General features: G+C 54.9%; 1 protein-coding gene across 3 annotated transcripts in view; it reads right to left on the bottom strand.

The window, feature by feature from the left end:
* CASZ1 (castor zinc finger 1) overlaps positions 1-17,741 on the bottom strand; it is a 144,568-nt gene extending 126,827 nt beyond the window's left edge. Inside the window, exon 1 of one of the 3 annotated variants that reach the window (XM_053660495.1) lies at positions 17,657-17,741. The gene's annotated coding sequence lies outside the window, so the exon portion shown is untranslated. Of the gene's footprint in view, positions 1-3,367; positions 3,443-15,048; positions 15,068-17,656 lie in introns of those variants that run through there. The other 2 variants (XM_053660497.1, XM_053660496.1) reach the window with 2 other exon arrangements.
* Positions 17,742-19,088: the final 1,347 nt, after the last annotated feature.

Genomic DNA, 19,088 nt, shown 5'->3' with positions numbered 1-19,088 from the left:
CAGGAAGCTCAGCCACCCTGAAGTGGGGAGGGGTAAGGAACCACCGGGGGCAGCCCCTTGTTCAATCCGCAGACAGCGAAGCTGAGGGCTCGGGAAGGAGCTGTTGGTGGGTGACAGAGGTGGGTGCTCGTTCCTCAACAGGGAGTGTCCCTAAACCCCGAGGATCAGCCACCCCCAGCCACAGCCACGAAATACCTGATCCTCCAGGAGAGTCCCTTTGTCTCCTGGAAGCAGAGGGAAGAATTCCCTGTCCGGGACAGGTCATCCCCACCCTGAGCCATCAGTGGGAGATGACCCAGTTTGCAAGTGGCCCACAGATTCCATCCCAGTTCCCAATCTGTCACTGAGTAGCTGTGTGACCTTGGACAGGTGACCTCCCCTCGCTGGGCCTGTTGCTTTGTCTGTGAAACAAGCACGATAACCCCTGTGCTGCCTTCTTGGGAAGGAAGGGTCACGGGACTGAAGGATCAAGAAGGCACCTTAAGGCCCACAGAGCTCTGCAGCTCGACAGTGGGTCCGTCACCGAGACGGCCTCTGCACGGGGACAGGGTGGCACCAGCAACAGGGATCCTCATCCGGCCTTGGACGTGGGCGTCTGAATCACAGGCCAGGCCACTTGGGGCCTCTGGGGCTCTCCTGGCCTCTAACTCACAAGCTCCCACTGCCAAGATCCTGGGTTAATTAGTCCTGCCCAATCTTTTGAACTAATTTTGAAGAAAGAGTCAGGGACCTGCCAGAGCCCAGGCTGCCTCATGGGTTCACTGGGAGAGCTGCTTTGGGGCAGGGGGACAAGACGGGACAGGAAAAAACAGATGTCCAGCCCCCCCACACACATCCCATCCCCAACTCTCCTCTCCCAGGGTCTTTCTTCCTGAATCTTATTCTGAAGCAGTCGTCCAGTGGACACCAGAAGGAATGTTCTAGTCCAAACCGGCACAAGACCAAGTTATCCTCACACCTGATCACAAGGAATTGCGACTCCCACAAGAACGGAGTCACTTGTGGGACGCCGGGAGGCAGGGATCTTCTCTAAACCCGACTGGAAGTCAGGGCAAAAGCTGTAGGCAGTTGCGCATCATTGGCCAGAACCGCCTCTCAAAACATCCACGTTCACCGGAGCCCAACCTGGCTGTCCTTGCTCCAGCCCTTCCACCTTGGGCCCTTCCACGCCACCTTATCACATTCTGGCCCGGAGGCGAACGTCATGAAATAGCTTCCGTATTCCACGAGCAAAAGGCAAAACCCACTGCGAGAAGCAACCCCACATGCAAACGCGAGGTGTTTTATTTGGTTCAGGCTGGTCCTCTGCATTTTTCCCCCTCATTTTCCCCTCCCCGCTAGAGAAACAAAAGAAAGTTTGTTGTTGAGACTCAAACGTTTCTTGGGCCTTGTCCGAGTTCTACCTTGTTTTTCTTTTCCTTTCTGTCTGCCCCTCACCCCCACCCCACCTTCCCCGCCTCTCCACCTTGAATAAATAAAGCACCCGAAGCTGGCACAGACTGGTAAGGAAAGTACAAACTATCTCTTAATTTTATAATTTTTTTTTACCACGCTGGCCTAGGGTTTTGGGCAAAGGACAAAAGCTATTGTTGAACAGCACAACACGGAGGTCTGAGTCACCGATACGCCTCGGCTTCTGGAGACCTCATAGGTCTCTGCGGCTGGCACAGCCGGTGAGCTCAGCGCCCTGCGGGGGCCGTGGGCGAAGGCGTCCTCTCGCCGGGTGCTGCCCCGTCACCTCCCCCTCCTCAGGGCTCCCTACTGGGCCGACACATGGGCACTGCTGGTTTTTAATCACAGGGGAGAATTCAAAGAAAACGTTGCAAAATAAAAAACAAATCGCCACAGTGCCATCACTCGAACGCTGTAATTTTCGTTTCGGAGGGTTGCCTTTTAAGCTGTGTCCCCACGGTTGTGATTTCCAGATAGTTTCTAGCATGGTGTTCACAACACTTGGCCTTCAGGGTGTTTTTTTTTTCCACTCCCATAATAAACACTTTTCTACGTTTCGAAACCATCTTCAGGATTATTACTCGTGGAGGTCACCCAGTATTTCTTGTGCTGGGCTGTTTTGGGGCTGATGCTATGAAGTAAGAGTGGGAGAAGGGGGATGGGGGAGACCCTGCCCGGGGCTGAATCATTATGCACATGACTCTGGCCAAGGTGGGGACTTTGCCTGAGTGATTTGGATCACCTTGGCCTTGGAGTGTGTCCCTGGAGGACAGGCGGAGGTGCCACCACAGCCCTGCCCATCTCGCAGTGGGCCCTGAACGCCCCTGCCCTGGTGCCCAAAGACCACGTTGGCTCGACCCTCGGGCCGACCTTCACCCCCGCCAGCCACACCTCCTCTTTCTACGGCGCCCTGGCAGCCACAGGCCCAGGACGACACACTGCTCTCCTTTTTTATATCTGAATATCTCAAAGCACTTAGCAGAGACTTTCATTTTCTCATTACCCCAAGGAGAGGAGGCCATTTGGGAAAATGGTACAAATATTCCCATTTGTCAAAAGCCAGAAGGAAGTGAGTTAAAAGGAAAATTCTACCACTTAACGGCGCAAAACCAACCCGGGAGAGGCTGCAAGGGTCTTTTCGGCCTCCCCACTCGCCCAGTTTGCTCTTTCCTACGCAACTTCAGGAACCTCATTACGGAAAAGATGGCTCGGGCCCAAGACCAGGTTCCCACTTTGCTGTGAATCAATCGCTCCCCGGGGGCCGCGACTCAGGAGACCCTCCCACCTCGCCCTGGGCCTCCACCAAAACCATATTCTCCTATGATCATAATGGTGTAAAACGCATAGATATGAAGACACGCCCAGTCACCAAAGGAAACAGGCACCAGGGGGAAATAAATATACTAAATGCTCAACCGGGTGGTTTAATTATTGGTGGGTTTTTCCCCTTATCTCTATTTTCAAACACGGCTCTGTTTTCCCAGTGCGTGGAAAGAAGCACGCGTTGCAGGGTCAGATCCACCTGCCTCCAAACCCCGGCGCTGCTACCGCGGGAACTCGGGTGAATTACTGAACCTCTCTGAGCACGCGTTCCCGGCAGCAACAGCGGGAACTGGACCTCCACCTGCCTCGTGCCCTCCAATCCCACAGAAAGTCAGGGCGCAGCCCCCGATCCGTAGCTGGTGCTCGGTAAATGTCTGTTTCCTTTCTCTTTCACTGGAAGGAGAATGTGAAGCCAACTGGGCTGGCTTGCTTGCTGCCCCTCGGGGACAAAAGTAAGACGTATCACCTGTGCCCTCTTTGGTTTCATGCACATCCGTTTACCCCATCTCCTCCTGCCCCACCCCCAGGCGCACCCCCCACCTCATCCCCCCCCAGGCCTCAGGATGCTGGTCCTGGCTCTCCTGTGACTCACCTGGAGGGTGACAAGGGGGGCTCTGGGATGAGAAACAGGCCCCTCTGTGACGTTTTCCGCCAGGACAGGCCCGGACGAGCCCCTCCAGGCAGCAAACAGGCCTTGTGCGAAGACTCGGAGGGCACACGGGGCGATCCCCAGGTTGGCACCTTCCTGGCAGCTGCCCTCAGGAACAGGTGCCAGGCTGCAAAGGCCACCTGCTCCCGGGGGAGGGCTAAGGGCCACTCCCGACTGCGGAGGAAAAGCCAAGGAAAACCAAGATGGCGCCAGCATCTGGGCGCCGACTCCGCCCTGGGCCGGGCGGGCCGGGCCAGCCCCGGGGCTGCCACCTCAGGGACCCAAGCCCAGCCCTGGGCAACCAAGCCTTCTCCCTGCTCCCTCCAGGGCTTTGCGCTGGACCAACATGTTTGCTTTGCTGGGTCAGCAGTTCTGCTTACGGAATTCTGGTGGACACAGCCGCTGGGCAGGGGCTCCAGACCAGCCTCCCTGCAGCCTGAACACAGGGACAGGCCAGAGCCGCCCCCGCTCCAGCCTTCCCCATGGCAGATGGGGGGGGAGGAGCAGTGACAGCAATGATAGGTACCCCCTGCTACCGTGGGCCAGGTCCCTTAGCGACATCATTTCCCTTCATCTTCACAGAAGGTGAAAGATGCTATTGTCATTCCCCTTTCACCGATGAGGAAACTGAGGCTCTGGAGGGGTCAGGGTGCCCAAGGTCACGGCACTAACAAATGTGGAAGCAAGGATTTGGCCCCGCACACTGAACCACTTCACCGAGGTGGCCTCCACATGGGGCCACTCGCCCAGCTTCGCTCCGGAAGCCACCACCTTCCACTAGGCCTTTTCCAGAGGGGGCTCCTGACAGACACCCAGCCATGGGGGACACAGGAACCCCAAAAGGGAAGCTGTATGTAATTCAGCCAAAGGGAGTGCTTCTCCTCTCCTCTTACTGCCTCCTCCCACCCCGATGCCACCAGAGAGAGGACAGACTCAACACCTCCACAGAGAGAGCGGATGGTCAGGCTGCAGAGATGCCAGTTTACGGGTGTGGGGTGGCCAAGGAGCATCTCCCAGGTGCCAGGGCCCCCCTCCCTGGCTCTCCTGGGAACATTTCAGTGGAGAAGTCTGGGGCCATGGGGCCACTGGCAAGGGCCAGGAACACGTAGATAGCTAGTGACAGATTTACTGGTTTGGACAGGGAGAGAGGAGAACTACGGAGCAGGGCAAGGCCTTTGCCTGCAAAACCCCTCGGGACTGCAAGTCTTTGCAAACCAGGGATGATGCCAGCTCGAAACGGTGCGCCCTTTCTTTTAATATTAAACTAGGTCTCTGGTGGGAAGCTGGTCATCGGGGTGGGGGGGGATGCCCGGCACGGTCCCCACGGCATGGGCCACCAGCTCCCCGTTTGCTAGCAGCAGGTCCCAGAAAGCCGGTGCAGCCCCGCAGGGTGGGGGCTGGGTGGGCCACGGGGGCAGACAGTCTGCAATCTCGCTGAGCACAGCACATCGCTTCATTCAGGAACCCAGAGCAAAACGCACAGCTGGGTCTAGAGTTGATTCAGCCCTTAACTCGTTCGGGATCGCTGGCGGAGCCACGGAGGCGGCAGGGAGGGGTTTGCAGCCACCTGGGGGAGGGGGGAGGGCATACCTGGGGTGGGGGGCTAGGCTGGTAACGTCGACCCCTAGAAAAAGAAGTCATCATTCTCTTGGAAACCCCTCTAAAATCCAACCAACCATCCGCCGTTTAGGGAGGGATGAGTGAGTCTGTGTTCGGTGGGGGGCGGGAGGGGGAGCTTGTTTTCTACCCACCGCCAAATCCTCATTCACTGTCAGCTCCAATCCCTTCGGAACTCACTGACTCAATTGCCTTTTCACGGGGAAAGGGGCCTGCACAATGCAAGGGGCTTTTCAGCTCCACATTAGCACACAGGGCACTGGGCAATGTCCGGGAACACGCACACCGCCCCCCTCCCAGAGGCCCCGGCTCCACCCCCACCCCAAACACCCGGGCCAGCCCTGCCAGCGCCACATCTGGGCTCCCCTTCTCTACACGGCGGGGCATTTTCCAATGTAGCTTGGCCAGTGTGTGTGCACATGCGTGTGCACATGCGTGTGGGCACCGTAGGGGCTCTAACTCACAAGTAGAAGGACCTGCAAGAGTTCATTTCAGGGAGGTTCCAGCTCTTCCTTTTGTCCAAAGAAAGGGCGGACGGGGAGAAGGGGTCCAGAATAAGTTCCCAGGAGAAAGGGATCGGGGAGGAGGAGGCTCATTTAAGCTCATTCGGGAAAGCGTGGATGATGGAGAAATCAGAATTCGGTCAAGAGTGTCCCTAACGAACTTGGCAGCCACAAAGGCTCTTCAATAATCATTATGGAAATGATATCAACAATTATAATAATTATTATAATCACGGCGGCCCCCACTTTTCGAGCGCTCAGTATGTGCCCGGCGCTGCACTAAATGTCTGTGCTCATCAGCTGGCCCACTGACCTCGAGGACCCAACGAGGCAGGTACCATTCCCTGTTAGCCCGAGAGTTCAGAACCCCGCCCAAGGTCACAAAGACCATAAGTGGGAAAAAGATTTGAACCTTGTTCTGCCTTAACTCTAGACATACCACATCACCCTACCCCAGGAGAGAAGCAGTGGAATCTAAAGGGAAGGCAGCCCTGGCTGATGTAGCTCAGTGGATTGAGCGCAGGCCTGCAAACCAAAAGATTGCGGTTCGATTCCCAGTCAGGGCACATGCCTGGGTTGCAGGCCAGTTCCCAGCAGGGGATGCACGAGAGGCAACCACACATTGATATTTCTCTCCCTCTCTCCTTCCCTTCCCCTCTAACGATAAATAGATAAAATCCTTTTAAAAAAGAAAGGAAGGAAACCTATTTAAAATAAATAAATAAACAAACAAACAAACAAATAAATAAATACGAGAAGGCAGCCCCAGCACTGCAGAGGCCTTGGCACCAGGTAGGGACCCTCTTGGACATGTGGGTGTGTTGCTGCTGGCCAGCTCCCACCTCTGTCACTGTCCCGGGGGGCCACCCCTTTAGCCCGGGCTCTGACGGAAGCACCCCTCGGACACCCGTCCTGCCCAGGGGAACTGCATGTGATGATGGACACCTGCCAATCTCACCTGTGCTGCCCAGGTCAGGAGACACCAGCCACGCATGGCTACAGGGCGCTCGACCTGTGTCTGGTTCGTGGAAGAACTGAAGTTTTCATATCATTTCATTTAAACTGCCACGTGGGCTAATGGCTCCTGTATTTGACTGCACACACCCGGGACCCCCTCCTTTGCCTCGCAGCCCAAGTGGTATTTTGGAAATAAACTGAAGGCATCAGACGATAGAAGAAGCATGGCCCACCGGGAAAGCCTTTGCCTCGGCACCAGCACCGCCCGCTCCATCGGGGCCCTTCACAAACTTCCAGCCTGCTCCCGGCTTGTCTATCTCCCTCCCTCCATCCTTCCTTTTCTTTCTTCCTTCCTTTCTCTCTTCCTTCCTTCGCTCCTTCCTTCCTCCCTTTCTTTCTCTTGCTCCTTCTTTCTCTCTCTCTTTCTCTTGCTTTTTCTCTCTTTCTCTCTCTCTCCTTCCTCCCTTCCTTTCCTCTCCTTCTCTCCCCTCTTTCTTAGAAAAAAAAGCACCAGTTTAATTAGATAAATCCTCTGAGCATGTGGCCTGGAGTTCGTCATGGAAATTAACCTGCTCCCAGATCTCAGATAGTGAAACAGGAACCGGGGTGTTTGGGCGCAGCACGGTGAAATGGGAGAGGCCGATGGAGTTTCATACACCTCATCTTCCATAAGTGCCCCTTGCCCCTCCGGTGCCCCCCACTCCACAGGCCCCCTGCCCTTGCCTCCTTGGGTCGCTGCCTCCAGACCACCTCCACCTGCTCTCCTGGCCCTCTTGTCCAGTCTCCGCCCAGCCTGGGGAGTGCACCCTGGGGCAGGATCACTAAAAGATGGGGGCCAAGGGGAGCCCCAGCTCCACATAAGCCTCCGCAATTAGCTCCTAGGGACCCAGCGTTGGGCCCAGGCCTGGCCTGTTCCCCTCATCCCACAGCCCCTACTGGGCACATTTAATGCGTCCCATGAAATAACACTCCACTGCGATGCCTGTCCTCTACTTAATTCTTGAAAGACAGGAATTCCAAGCCCCATTTTACAGATGTGGAGACCGAGGACAAGAGGGATCCATCAGCCCAACTGGGAGAAACGTGATTCTCGTGGGGTTCAGCCCAACTCCGCAAGCTCGCTCCTGACCCCTGCCAGCCACACGGGGTTCGTCGGAGTGGAGCCGGCGCACAGGCCTCAGGGGCCCCGGCACTCAAGGCACTCAGCGTGACGTGACACTCTCAGGCAGTGCAAACCCAGGCCCAGGCCGAGGCGGCACCCGTGGCCAGGGTCCGCCCCGCCCCACCCTCTGGCCTTCCGTCCCACCCCAAGCTCCAGGAACATCAGTCCGCCCACAGTGGGGAAGAGAAACCAACAGGCCCTGCCCGTTTGGGGTCTGACTCCAAACCTGAGTACTGTCTTGCTTCTTGTCCTTTTCTGAATAATCACCAAAAATACCAGGGGACCCCAAGGCAGCCCCGAGAAGAAAAACACAAAACTTACCATTTCTAACCAACCCCACAGCACCCCACACCCAGTAGGGTCCAGCCCCCCCCATACACAGAGGGTGAGTTCTCTCCACTCTCCCTCCCACAGGACTCCCTGGTGGGCAGCAAATGCACCCACACTCAGCCCCACACAGGTGCTGGGCCGGTTCTGTACCCTTCACATGTCTTCGCCCGTCTAACCCCGAAAGGTCGGCACCGCTCTGCCCGTCTTACAGATGAGAAAACCGAGACACAGGCTAATTAACTAACTGACATATGGCCACAAGTTTATCTCCAGCTAACTGGCTCCAGAATGCACAATCTGAGATATATATATATAGCTCCTTGGGAACCCATGGCTCAAAACGTCACAGCACACCCCACATCCCCAGTGGGATCCCCCATATTGCCTAAATACAGCCCCCCCAACTTAGCCCAAGCTCCCGGTGGTAAGAGAACTAACCTGCAACTTGATGCAGAAATGCACTCCTCAAATCGCACACTCTGTCCGGGCCCACGGCTTTCTGGGGTGAAGGTCACAGGGGCCCCCTCTGAGACGGGGACCGTTTTACATAAAACCAGTGTATCTGACACTGAGGGCACCCCCACAAGGTGGCCACAACAAATTCTTCATTATGGTTCATTATTTCAAAGGCCTTTCAAGCTACAAGGCCAGCTGGACATTAGGGCAACCCTGTGAAGGAGGCGGGGTCAGAGGCCATTTGATAAGAGAGGAAACTGAGGCCCAGAGAGGTCAAGTGACTTGCCCGAGGCCACACAGTGAGTTGCTGCAGAGCCAGAACTGGAATGGGGTCTCCTGATGCCTGTGACTAGACCTCAGAGAGGCGCTGGACCACCCAAGTCTGACCCCATCTCAGCCTCCCAGACCAGCTCCTCCGAAGGATCTGATTCCCCTGAAATTCCCCAAGGGGCCTCCGAGACTAGTGGGCCCAGAAACGGCCCTCATACAGCAAGCTGCACAGCTGGGCTCCCCGCGGGCAAGGGGTGCGGGCGGAGCTGAAGACACTGGCACAGCCCCTGTGGGTACTCTGCCAGCAATTAGTGCTGGGGAAGGGTGCCAGCCTGGCAGAGCTAATCCCCCACCCCTTCTTCTCATTTACACACACGCGCACACACACGCTCACCCACCCAGAGACCAGCAGCAGAGAGAGAGCACGGCTTCCTTTCGGTAAATCTCGTCAGCAAGGCACATGCAGGGCATGCAATTTGGTTATTACTGCTTTTAAACAACAGAAGAGCACAATCCACCCGCCATTAACCCATCCTGCTCTCCCTCTGGGCTTCCCACCAGCTCAGGCGCCAGCCTTCATCTCTAACTCCCACGCACCCCCTTTTGCATGCTCCCCGAAGTTGCTTTCCAAAAGAAACATACAGTTAAAAAAATGCAGAACATGACTGCAGGAAGTTGAACCTGAATCATGTCCCCCTGTCCCCAGAGGAAACGATCCGTGGTTTGGACATGACCTTGGCTAAGCCCCTTCCGCAAACATCCTCGGAGTCCTAGAGAATGCCAGCTGGAGGGGGGGGAGGCTGCCCTTGCCTCAGAGTGGGGCATCTACCTGAACAGGTACAGTCCCTCAGAGGGGAGCCCGCAGGTGGCCCCGATCCCCCTGGGAGCCCTCTGTCACACAGTTCCACACAGCCTTCCCTGTACCGCGGCAGGCAGGGGTGGGAGTGGCAGCCACAAGCCTCCTCGCACTCCACCCTTCACCCCCAATGGTCCTGGAGAATTGGAAAGAAGCCCACCAGAGCAAGGGACCCTAGAGGGTCCTTGGCTGCATTTATAAGATATGTGAAACCCCTTAAAGTATAAGCAGTATTTACACTTATGAGATATTTTTTTTTTATTACGAGGATTCTCACAGGGGGCACATGAACTCAAAGGAGGAAGAAGCAAAGACACCCCCCCATGGGCTCGGCAATGTCTCATGCCCTGAGCTGAGGTGTCAGAGAACACAGGGCTGGGCTCCAACTGTCCCTCCTACAAGTGTCCCTCCTGCAAGTGACCCGGCCCACCAAGGAAGCTGCATACAGTTCATCTACTTTTTTCCTGGAAGCTGGTCACTGGGAGCCCAGGCCTGGGAGCTGAGCCATGCCCCTGGGCCCCGGTGGCCCTGGCTGGGCTGAAGACAGCAGAGGGCGGGCACTGGGGAGCCCACCAGTGGGAAGGAGAGAGGCCACCGGCGCTCCTCTTGGAAAACCTCGCAGACCCTCTAAGCCACCTAGTGTCTGGAGCTGAGCTCTGGCCGCAGGCCTGTCTCTCCGCCTTCCCGGAGAGGACAATTCGGGGGAGCCCCACAGGAACCCAACGGGAGGCCAGGGGACCGGCTGAGCTGGCTGGGGAGCCGGGAGGAGAGACCCAAGGCAGGGCCGCCCCAGGGCCCGCGTTCCCAGCACCCCTGCTCCCGGCATCAGCAAGTCCCCCTCCCGGAGGTGCTCAGTGTCATCTCAGACAACCGCTTGCTCTGGGCTCCTCTGGGTCCCCCCACCCCAGCCTCCAGGCCTCCCGCAGAGCCTCCCAAACCCTAGGCCTGCCGCTCCTCCAGGGCCACTTGGGCCCCCACCTCCCAGCCCCTCCTCCGCTCTCTCTTTTCTCTGTGTCCTCAAGACTCCTCTCACCTTGAGAAGTGTTAGGATTACCCAGCATTTACACTCAATGCTCTTCTTTATTCCTTAAGACTTATTAAGAATGATAATGAGTTCCGAAGGAGCCACATGTCTCTCTCTCTCTCCCCCCCCCATCCTTCCCTCCCTTTCCCCCACCCCTTTCCTTTGCTCTCTTTCTACGTGTCTTTTCCTCCAAAGACACACAGGACAAATCCAGACCAGAAGGGAAAAGAAATTCCAACAATATGGAACAAGGGCACTTGAGGATTTATATTCAATAAATCCTTCTCTCTTCTTCCCTCGCCTTAGTTGTTCTCAATTATTCAGATTTTAAAAAAAGAAACAATTCCCCCCTCCCTTTCCCACCCTCAGGCCACCCCTCACTCCACTGGACTTGGAACAGGGGGAGCGGGAGAAAGGCCTGGCTTCTCTGCGCAACCTTATTAGCGGCAGCTCTGAAACAGTTGATTAATTTTTGCAGAATTTACGACATACTTTGGCTCCCCCTGCCCCAACACTGGCCTCAGAACCGCAGTCACTTAAGTTGGTGAACTTGAGGGGGCCTCCCCCCAGCCCGAGGCCTCCAGTGGCTGGAACCACGGCGGCCTGTGTACAGACGGACAGAATGCACAGATGCCCCTGGACAGGCAAGGAGACACACCCGGTCGCTGAGCTGTGTGGTACCCACAGGGGAGGTCGTCAGGCAGCCAGAAGCCACGGCTAACTTTCAGCTCTTTGGGACTTTTAAATTTCAAAATAAGGAAGCCAGCAGAAAGTGAGCAGAGCGAAAACAAACCCTCAGAGCTGGCAAGGATGCCCAAGTTCGCGCCCACCAAGCCACGCCATGCATCCGGCAGGGGGGCCGGCCTTATCGGTCTGCCGCGCTGCCCTTCAGAGAAGGGGAAGAGCAGATCCTAATGAAATTACGGTTCTTAAAATGTCTATAAATTAAATCTCTTGCCCTCTCTCTCTCTCTGTGTCTCTGTCTCTCTCTCTCTGAATCTCCGCCTGAGCTCCCTGCTCTACAAGGCTTGTTTGCCTCCCCTCGGCTCCCTCTGCTCATGTCTGTTTTTCTGATATAGACATCAAGAGGTTACAGGCTCAATTACAACTCCGCTGGAGTCGGAGCATCAGACTTGCCTGGCCTTCTCCTCTTCAGAAACCAGATACCGAATAAATCTCTCTTCTGCTTGATATTTTTATTTTTCAAGCCAAAAGCCGGAAGATTCATTCAGTCGACTCGCAGCCCTTTTAAACTTACTTCGCATGGGGTGTAGAGGGGGAATACCCTTTTTAATTGTGTTAGAGTATAAATAGAACATACATGCTTTTCTCTTCATCTCGTTCCCCTTCTTAAGGACACACACACACAGAACGCTGGCTAGTGTGCAATCTCAAAAAGAGGGGGGCAGAGTACAAACGTGCCTCGTTAATGCGTGTTTGTTGGCGGGGGGGGGGGGCAGAGGAGCTGCTGGAGAGTACCAGCTAGAGATCTAACATATTTCTGGAGTATATTGCTAAAGTTACGGGGTGAGATCATAAGGCTTCTTATTAGCGGAAGATCCATTTGGAAAGGGTGGAACATAAGTGGCGATTTTTTTAAAGGAAAATATTGCTTTGACCTTCCCCAAGACTATCCACAAGACCCACAAAAGAGACAGGCTATCTGTATCATTTTATGTCTTTGAAAGCTGCCCCCCACCACCAAAATGAAGTTCACAACATCCAAGTCCTCAGAGCAGAATTAATTCCTGAGAAGCAGAAATTTGCTTCGAGTGGTAGGTCTGAGGGAAAAACACGAAGACAAAACCTCACTGTAGTTCTGAAAATATTAACCAGAGGGGATTCCAAAAGGTATTTTTCCAGGAAAAAAAAAAAGCACTTGAGGCAAAGGCTGGAGAAAGTTGAAGCTTGAGCTGAATCAAAAAGAAAAACTTTGTCTTTCCAATTAACTAGACTGAAAAGGGGTGTGGTGGGTGGGGGGAGTCTTACTACCAACTCATTAATTCTTTCCTGTAAACGATTTAATTAAATGCTGCTAAATACAGGAGAAATACTCATTTTGGAGTGCTTCCCCCCACCTCAAAAGCAAATTCCTCCAGGTCACCCCCCCACCACGCCGGCACCCGGCTGCACAACCTTCAAATGGATTTCCAACCCAGGCAGGGGCCGCGCTGCTCCCAGCTGCAAGAATGACGGCCTCATATGTCTGAAAGCTGACACTTCAGCTTTTAAAAGAAATGGAGGAAAATAAGCTGTTGACTTCTTGGTTAAAGTATTTTCTTGTTCTAACTCATGTTCTTATGTCACTGGGCTAAAAAAGAGAGAGAGAGAAGGGAGAGAGAGAGATGACTTTCCTTGAATGATCTGTTTAACCTAAGCCAGGGGAAAAAAAAGAAAGTCATTAATTACTTATGTGAGCTATTGCTTCAGAAAGACAATAAACCTGCCCGGTCGCCATGGATATGACATATTTGCTCTGAAAACAACACAATAATTAGCAAAGGGGAAAGATACAAGGAGAATATGCAAACTCCTGAGTTTAAAGCTACAGTGCTCTTTTCTACGCATAAGCTTCTGTTCTGTTTGCAATTCCAATTCAAACAAATTTTTTAAAATATAGCAAAGGGGGGAAATAACAGGAATGGCTCCTCTCTCCTTTGACCTGAGAAGCAACACCCATTTCACCCCCTTCCAAAATAAAATAATATAAAAGAGAAGCAGATTGGCAGAAGAAAAAAAAAAAGTCAAGAATTACCTCTTTTTTCTTTCCTATATTATCAGGGGTGGAGTCTGACGCTTGTTTTGTATCTTTTCTTTTTTTAAATAAGTGCTCTTATTTAGCGTTGGACCTTCTGCCAGATACAAATTTATTTATGAGCACCAAATGCCCTGTGGCTCACCCCTCCCCAAAGTGAATGGACATGGGCAAGAGTGGAGGTGGGGGGCTCAAGTTGGAAAAGGAAACTGTACTCAGAAAGCATCCACTCTAGAGATGAACATCCACTCCCCCCCCCAAAGAAAATGGAACCCAGGGCTTACTTTAATATTAAAAATGTATTGAATGGTTTTACCTACAACTTAGTCCCAAAGGATAGTCAGGAAATGCAATCGCTTTGTATCATATCTGGCAGCCTGATAAACACTGGCGTTCAGAGTAGGTTTGCAATTTTTCAGAGTGTCACAAACCAAGATAATTTTTTTCTCCTTACTTTCTTAATTCACTGCACCCACCCACCCCCGCAAAGTCACAAATCCACAGAAGACTACAGAGGAGGGGAGAGAAGGAGAAAAAGTTGGTATGTTCTCACACACCAGAGTTTACGGATATTCTCCTAAAAAGGAGGGAAGAAGGGAGTTTAAAATACTTGGGTGAGTATTTAAAAAAAATTAAAGCACTCTATTAAGTTTGAGTAAAAAACTCTTCCCTCTTCCCAGAGGCTAATTTTCCAAAAACAGATGGTCAGGATCTAAAAGAGAAGCAAGTATACCTCAACCCCCACAGGCAGAGAAATCTAACTTTGAACTTCCTTTTAAATTAAGGGGGGGGGCAAGATAAACTATTAATAAGTATGAAAAATTAGCTGAGCTACAAGTTTTGTTTTTCTTATTCCAAAAATTCTTTAAACACAAGGGGAGCAGATATAAAGGAGAGGTTCACATTTGACTGACTTCCTATTTTTTTAAACAATAGTTGGGTTTTTTTTTTTAGATTGGACTCTTTGATCTTGAAAGAATTTTGCTCTTATATGATGGGGGAGAAGGGGGTGGTGGTGAAGTGATCTGTTTTAAATGATGATGCAACTTAGGGATCAAAGCCTTCGCTTTCTTTCAGCCATAATAAGCTGTACTTGCCACAAAGCGTGAGTCTCCCGGCTCCTCTGCTTGGTAAGAAGGAAATAAAATGCACTGAGACTCAGCAAGACGCGAAGTCTCTGCAAGGTGCAAAGTCTAAAGAGAGAGAAAGAGAGAGAGAGAGAGAGAGAGAGAGAGAGAGAAGCACTGCCCCTTTAAACGTTTTAGTGCATATGGAGTTTGATTTCTGAAAGAGATCAGTTTAACATCTCCATAGAAACCAGCAACAGATTATCATCAACAGAATAAATAACTAGTCTAATAAATTAAACAGGAGGCATAAGATCGCTGGAAACCTGATTACTGAAGTTCAACAATATTCCCCATAAACTCTCGTTAACTGCCTCTAAGGTGGCTAACAAGATGGGAAGGGGGGGTGCTATCTCTCCAGTTCGCCGGGTTCGGGTTCGAGGTAGAGAAACGGTGGCCGCTGCCCGAAAGGAGAGGTTCCCCACCCTGCGCTTTAAAGGGTTTGAGAACTCGAAGGAACGCAAATCATAAAGCGAAGTTTGGGAAGTGGGAAAGCGGCTGGGCGTTTGGGGAGGCAGCGCTAGTCGCCGAAGAAGGCGCGGGACGCGCCGCCCGCCCCGGACTCACCGCCTCACCGCCACCTCGGCGCAAACCCGGAGCTTTGCGCTCGGGCGCCGAACAGCCCAGCGCCCCCTCTGGGCACGTGGAGCGCAGCCCGGGCGCAGCCCCGGGGGACCAGCTACCCCCCTCACCACGCCTCGCGCAGCTGCTCCTGCTCAGCTCGGACAGCTCCCTTTAGGAAGGCGATGTGCGTGGTGTGTGTGTGTGCGTGTGTGTGTGTGTGTGTGTGTGTCCGCGCGCGCGCCAAAGGGTGGGAGGGGGTGAGGGTGGGCGCACCAATTTACCCAGCGATCTATTTTCCAGTCCCTTCTCAAGCTCTCACCGCGCCTGTACCAGCTTTGTGACCTCCTAAATTTACCAACTTTGCCAATCGACTGCCCTGGCCTTGCCCCCTCGCTGCTCCCCACCTCTATGAATGTACGGGGTGTTGGCAGGACAACCACACATTCTGAGAGGGTCGTGCCTCCAGACTCCACTGGGGCAGCGGCGCACAATCCCTCCAATCACTCCTTGATCCGGACGGGTTTGGGGGAGCTCCAGGCTCATTGGAGGGGTGTTTAGCTGATTCCCTGTGGAACAAATCATACTCGTACACACCCGCACCCGCACCGGCATCCTCCCCAGCGTGACTGGAAGGAGGTCCTCGCCGCACCCTGGGCCGGCTTCCCAAGCTGAGGCTGGGTCAGGAGGAACTTGAGTGTAGGGAGAAGCGGCCCCTTGCCTCCCTCGGCACTCTTCTCCTCCCCCAACTCTGGACCCGGGTTGGGGATGATTTGGAAGAAGAATCTGCACCCACCCCCTAGAAAAAAATCTATTATTATTATTTTAATCTACGCCCCCAGTGTCCCTCCCGCCGTGATTGACGGCGCATACACCTGTTCCCCTCGCCGAGGAGCTTACAAAGCTGGGGACGGACGTTCGCCCAAATACTCCGCAGCGGCCCAGCGCCAGCCCTCCGCCCTTGGCCCGCCAGCCCCTGCCCGCCACCCCAGTGCGCCCCTGCCCCACACCTTGCCACACCAGCAGTCACCCCCTCCCCTCCTAGGCCCTGTTCCCCCGCCCGCCCGCTCCCGGCCGCGCTGGCTTCGGAAAGAGAGAAAGAACAGAAAGCAAAACTTCCTGGCGGCCGACGGCCATCAGCTGCACATTCTGCAAATGCCACCGAGTAAAAATAAACCGGCCGCCGCTCCGCCCGGCCGGCTCACCCCCGACGCAAGACTCGGCCCCCTGCCCCAGGAGCTCCCTGGCTGCTGGTTGGGCCCTATCCCCCATTCCCGCGCGCCCCCTGGAGCCCCACTCCCCTGCCAGCCACCACACGCTCCTTTGCCCTGAAGCTCGACCCCGAGTGACCAGGTGGCCTGGACCTCTTCCGTTTGGTGCTCCCCTGTGCCCCAGAAGCCACTCTTATCTTGGTCCTCCACCTGGTGCCTCTTTCAGCCGCGGGCCCCTGGATTACGGGCTCCTCTTCCCCAAATGCTAAGCCCCGTGGTTATCCTCAGCCCACTCTCGGGCACGGACTTCGCCAGACCCTCTTCCACCGCGGCCGAGCCCCCTGGGAGCGCACCGCTCCACCCGTCTGCCCGCTCGCCCGCCCAGCGTCCCACGTCCCGGGGCGCAACTTCTCTCCCAGCGCACACAACTGCGGCAACTCCCCCGAACTTTTCCCCGGACCCAGGCCAGCTCCGGCCGACGGCCGCACGGCTCTGAGCCGGTGCCCCGGCTCCCTGTGCCCAGCACTGGCAGCTCTGTGCCCGGGGAGACTGGGGTGGGGGTGGGGGATTAGGAGAGCCACTAGCCGCGCCCGAAGCAGCGCACTTGAGACAAACTTCCCAGGCACAAATGAAAAAGGGGACGCCGCTCCCCGCATCGAAACAACCCATGGCCTGCGTTTTCCCACCCGGAGACACCCCTTCACACTCTGCACCTAAGTGAACACTGCCTACCTCTGCCGGTGGCACCTACACCCTGGTAGTGGGGCACAAGAGTCGGCTGAAGGGCTTTCCCCACCCACCCTTTCCCCTGGGCAAAGTCTTGCAAAGTCACCCCGGGTGCCCCTCACCCATGCCTCCTTCTCTGCCCTGGAGAGCGCGTGAACCCCTGCAACTGGGGGTGGGGGAGCATAGGGGAAAGGAATGATTACACGTTATTGGCGAGCACCTGCCCCCCCCCGCCCGGAGCCCGCAGCACGGGGGGCGCCCCCACCCTATTTGCAAAGTCCTGCACTCGCGCCTAGCACCTCCTCCTCTTCTCCCCTACCCCGCCGCCCCCTCAGTTGGAGTAAGTGACCCCCAGGAGGAGCAGCCCTCCCCTCCCTCGGAGCCGCGCGCTGGGCATTCCCCTGGCCACGGCGGGCGACGCGCCGCCCTGCGCCTGGGTGCCAGCCCTCCGTGCCCCCTGCCTCCCGCACGGCCGGAGTTGGGTGGCAGCCGCCGCGCGCTGGCTGGCTGGCTGGCTCTCTCGCTCGCTCGGTCGCCCGCTCCCAGCGAGCAAGCGGCAGCCCCGGGGGTGGGGGGCTGCACCCAGACAGAGGGCGAGACGCAGAAGCACCTCGGAAGGCTCGCGAAGCTGAGGGGTGTGGGGGGGGCCGCGGCGGAGGGAGCGCCGAGTCTCTTACCTGCACTTGGGGCGGCTTTGGGTGACTTTCCAAGTCCGGGGGAAAAATGTGTGTGTGTGTTTGGGATGGAGCGCCGCGGGCGCGCATGCGCTACCCAAAGTTGCCGGATCCCGGATTTTTCGCTCCCAGTCTCCGCTCTCGCCCGCTGTGATTATGGAATTCTCCGCGGCCGAGCGGGCGACTGGGTGGCATGCAAAACCCGGGACGGATTGCGGGGCCGGGCTCCGCTCCGCCCTCGCACCCCCAGACCTTCCCCGTCTGGTTTCTTCCCACCCACCGCCCCGACTGAGCTCGTCTTGTGCGCGCCTCGAGGCGCGGCCTACGGAGGAGCATCTGAACGCACCGCAACCTATTGCGCCTGGAGAAGCTTTCCACAGTCCCCAACTAAGTGGACCTGAGGCTGGCGTAGATGAGAGAAGGGATCAGAGCGGGTTACTCTTCACCTGTTCTGAACCCCAGAGAGCCGGTGGGCTTGCCACTTTTCCTGAAGAACTAGCTCTTTTCTGCAAGTTAAGATGTTAGGAACGTGATGTTCTCACTGTTCCATATCTGCTTTGCACTTACCGATTCTTTGCAAGGGTTTTTTTCATTCATTCCGTTGTGCAAGAAATAAATAAGTCCTTAAGTGAGGAAGATAGGCCCTGAAGAATGAAGGAGGGAGGTGTAAGCGCGCGCGCAGACAATGAACATTAAAGTACATTAATAATATTATTTCAGAGAGTGAAAAGATCCGTGAAGAAAATAAAACAAGGCAATAGGATAAAGAGTATCTTGGGAGAACTAACTTCCTCCGTCTCCAGGTGAAAGAGGAGGGCCTCTGTGAGGGGGAACCTTCACATAGCGTTGGAGAAATGACCTGTTCTCCCCCTTGGCCCATCCTGTCACCTTCTAGTTGGTTTGAGGTGGCCACACCAGGCTGAGGCTGGAGGTCAGCAGCAGTCCTCTGCCCAATAGCGCTGGTCCTGCCTTTCTTAGCCAGGCCACCTCCAGCCCGGCACTGAGCTAGTCACTGTACCCGTTTTTCCTTCTGAACAAGAACAGGATGCAAATAACATCAGCTCTGAAAGAAAGGGGGAAACACTCAGATGGAGAGATAAGTGAGAAACTGATCACAATAGTAAACCACATTGCTAAACGATCTGTAGAATAAATGAATAAAAATTCAAAGTAGGACCTACAGGTTTGAGAAGTGTTCAACCGAGTGCATTAAATATGAGCAAAATGCCACAGGCCGATAACCATTGCTGCTAGGCTTTGGGCCTCATCTGCAAGGTTTCAGCCAAGCTTCTCAGGAGTGGGAGTGACCAGAAGCCCTGTATGGTAATTGTCCAAGAGAGACATCTCCTGGGATTCCTTCCATGCCCTGCCTAAGCTGGGAGTTAATTGGTAAATGGATAGAGACTGGGGGTCTGTGGCCCTCTGGCCCTGAGGT

This window comes from Artibeus jamaicensis, unplaced genomic scaffold (genome assembly GCF_021234435.1).
Source record: "Artibeus jamaicensis isolate MK-2021 breed Jamaican fruit bat unplaced genomic scaffold, CSHL_Jam_final scaffold_847, whole genome shotgun sequence".
Taxonomy (NCBI): domain Eukaryota; kingdom Metazoa; phylum Chordata; class Mammalia; order Chiroptera; family Phyllostomidae; genus Artibeus; species Artibeus jamaicensis.
The sequence above is the reverse complement of the archived record's forward strand: the minus strand, read 5'-3'. Positions and strand labels throughout refer to the sequence as shown.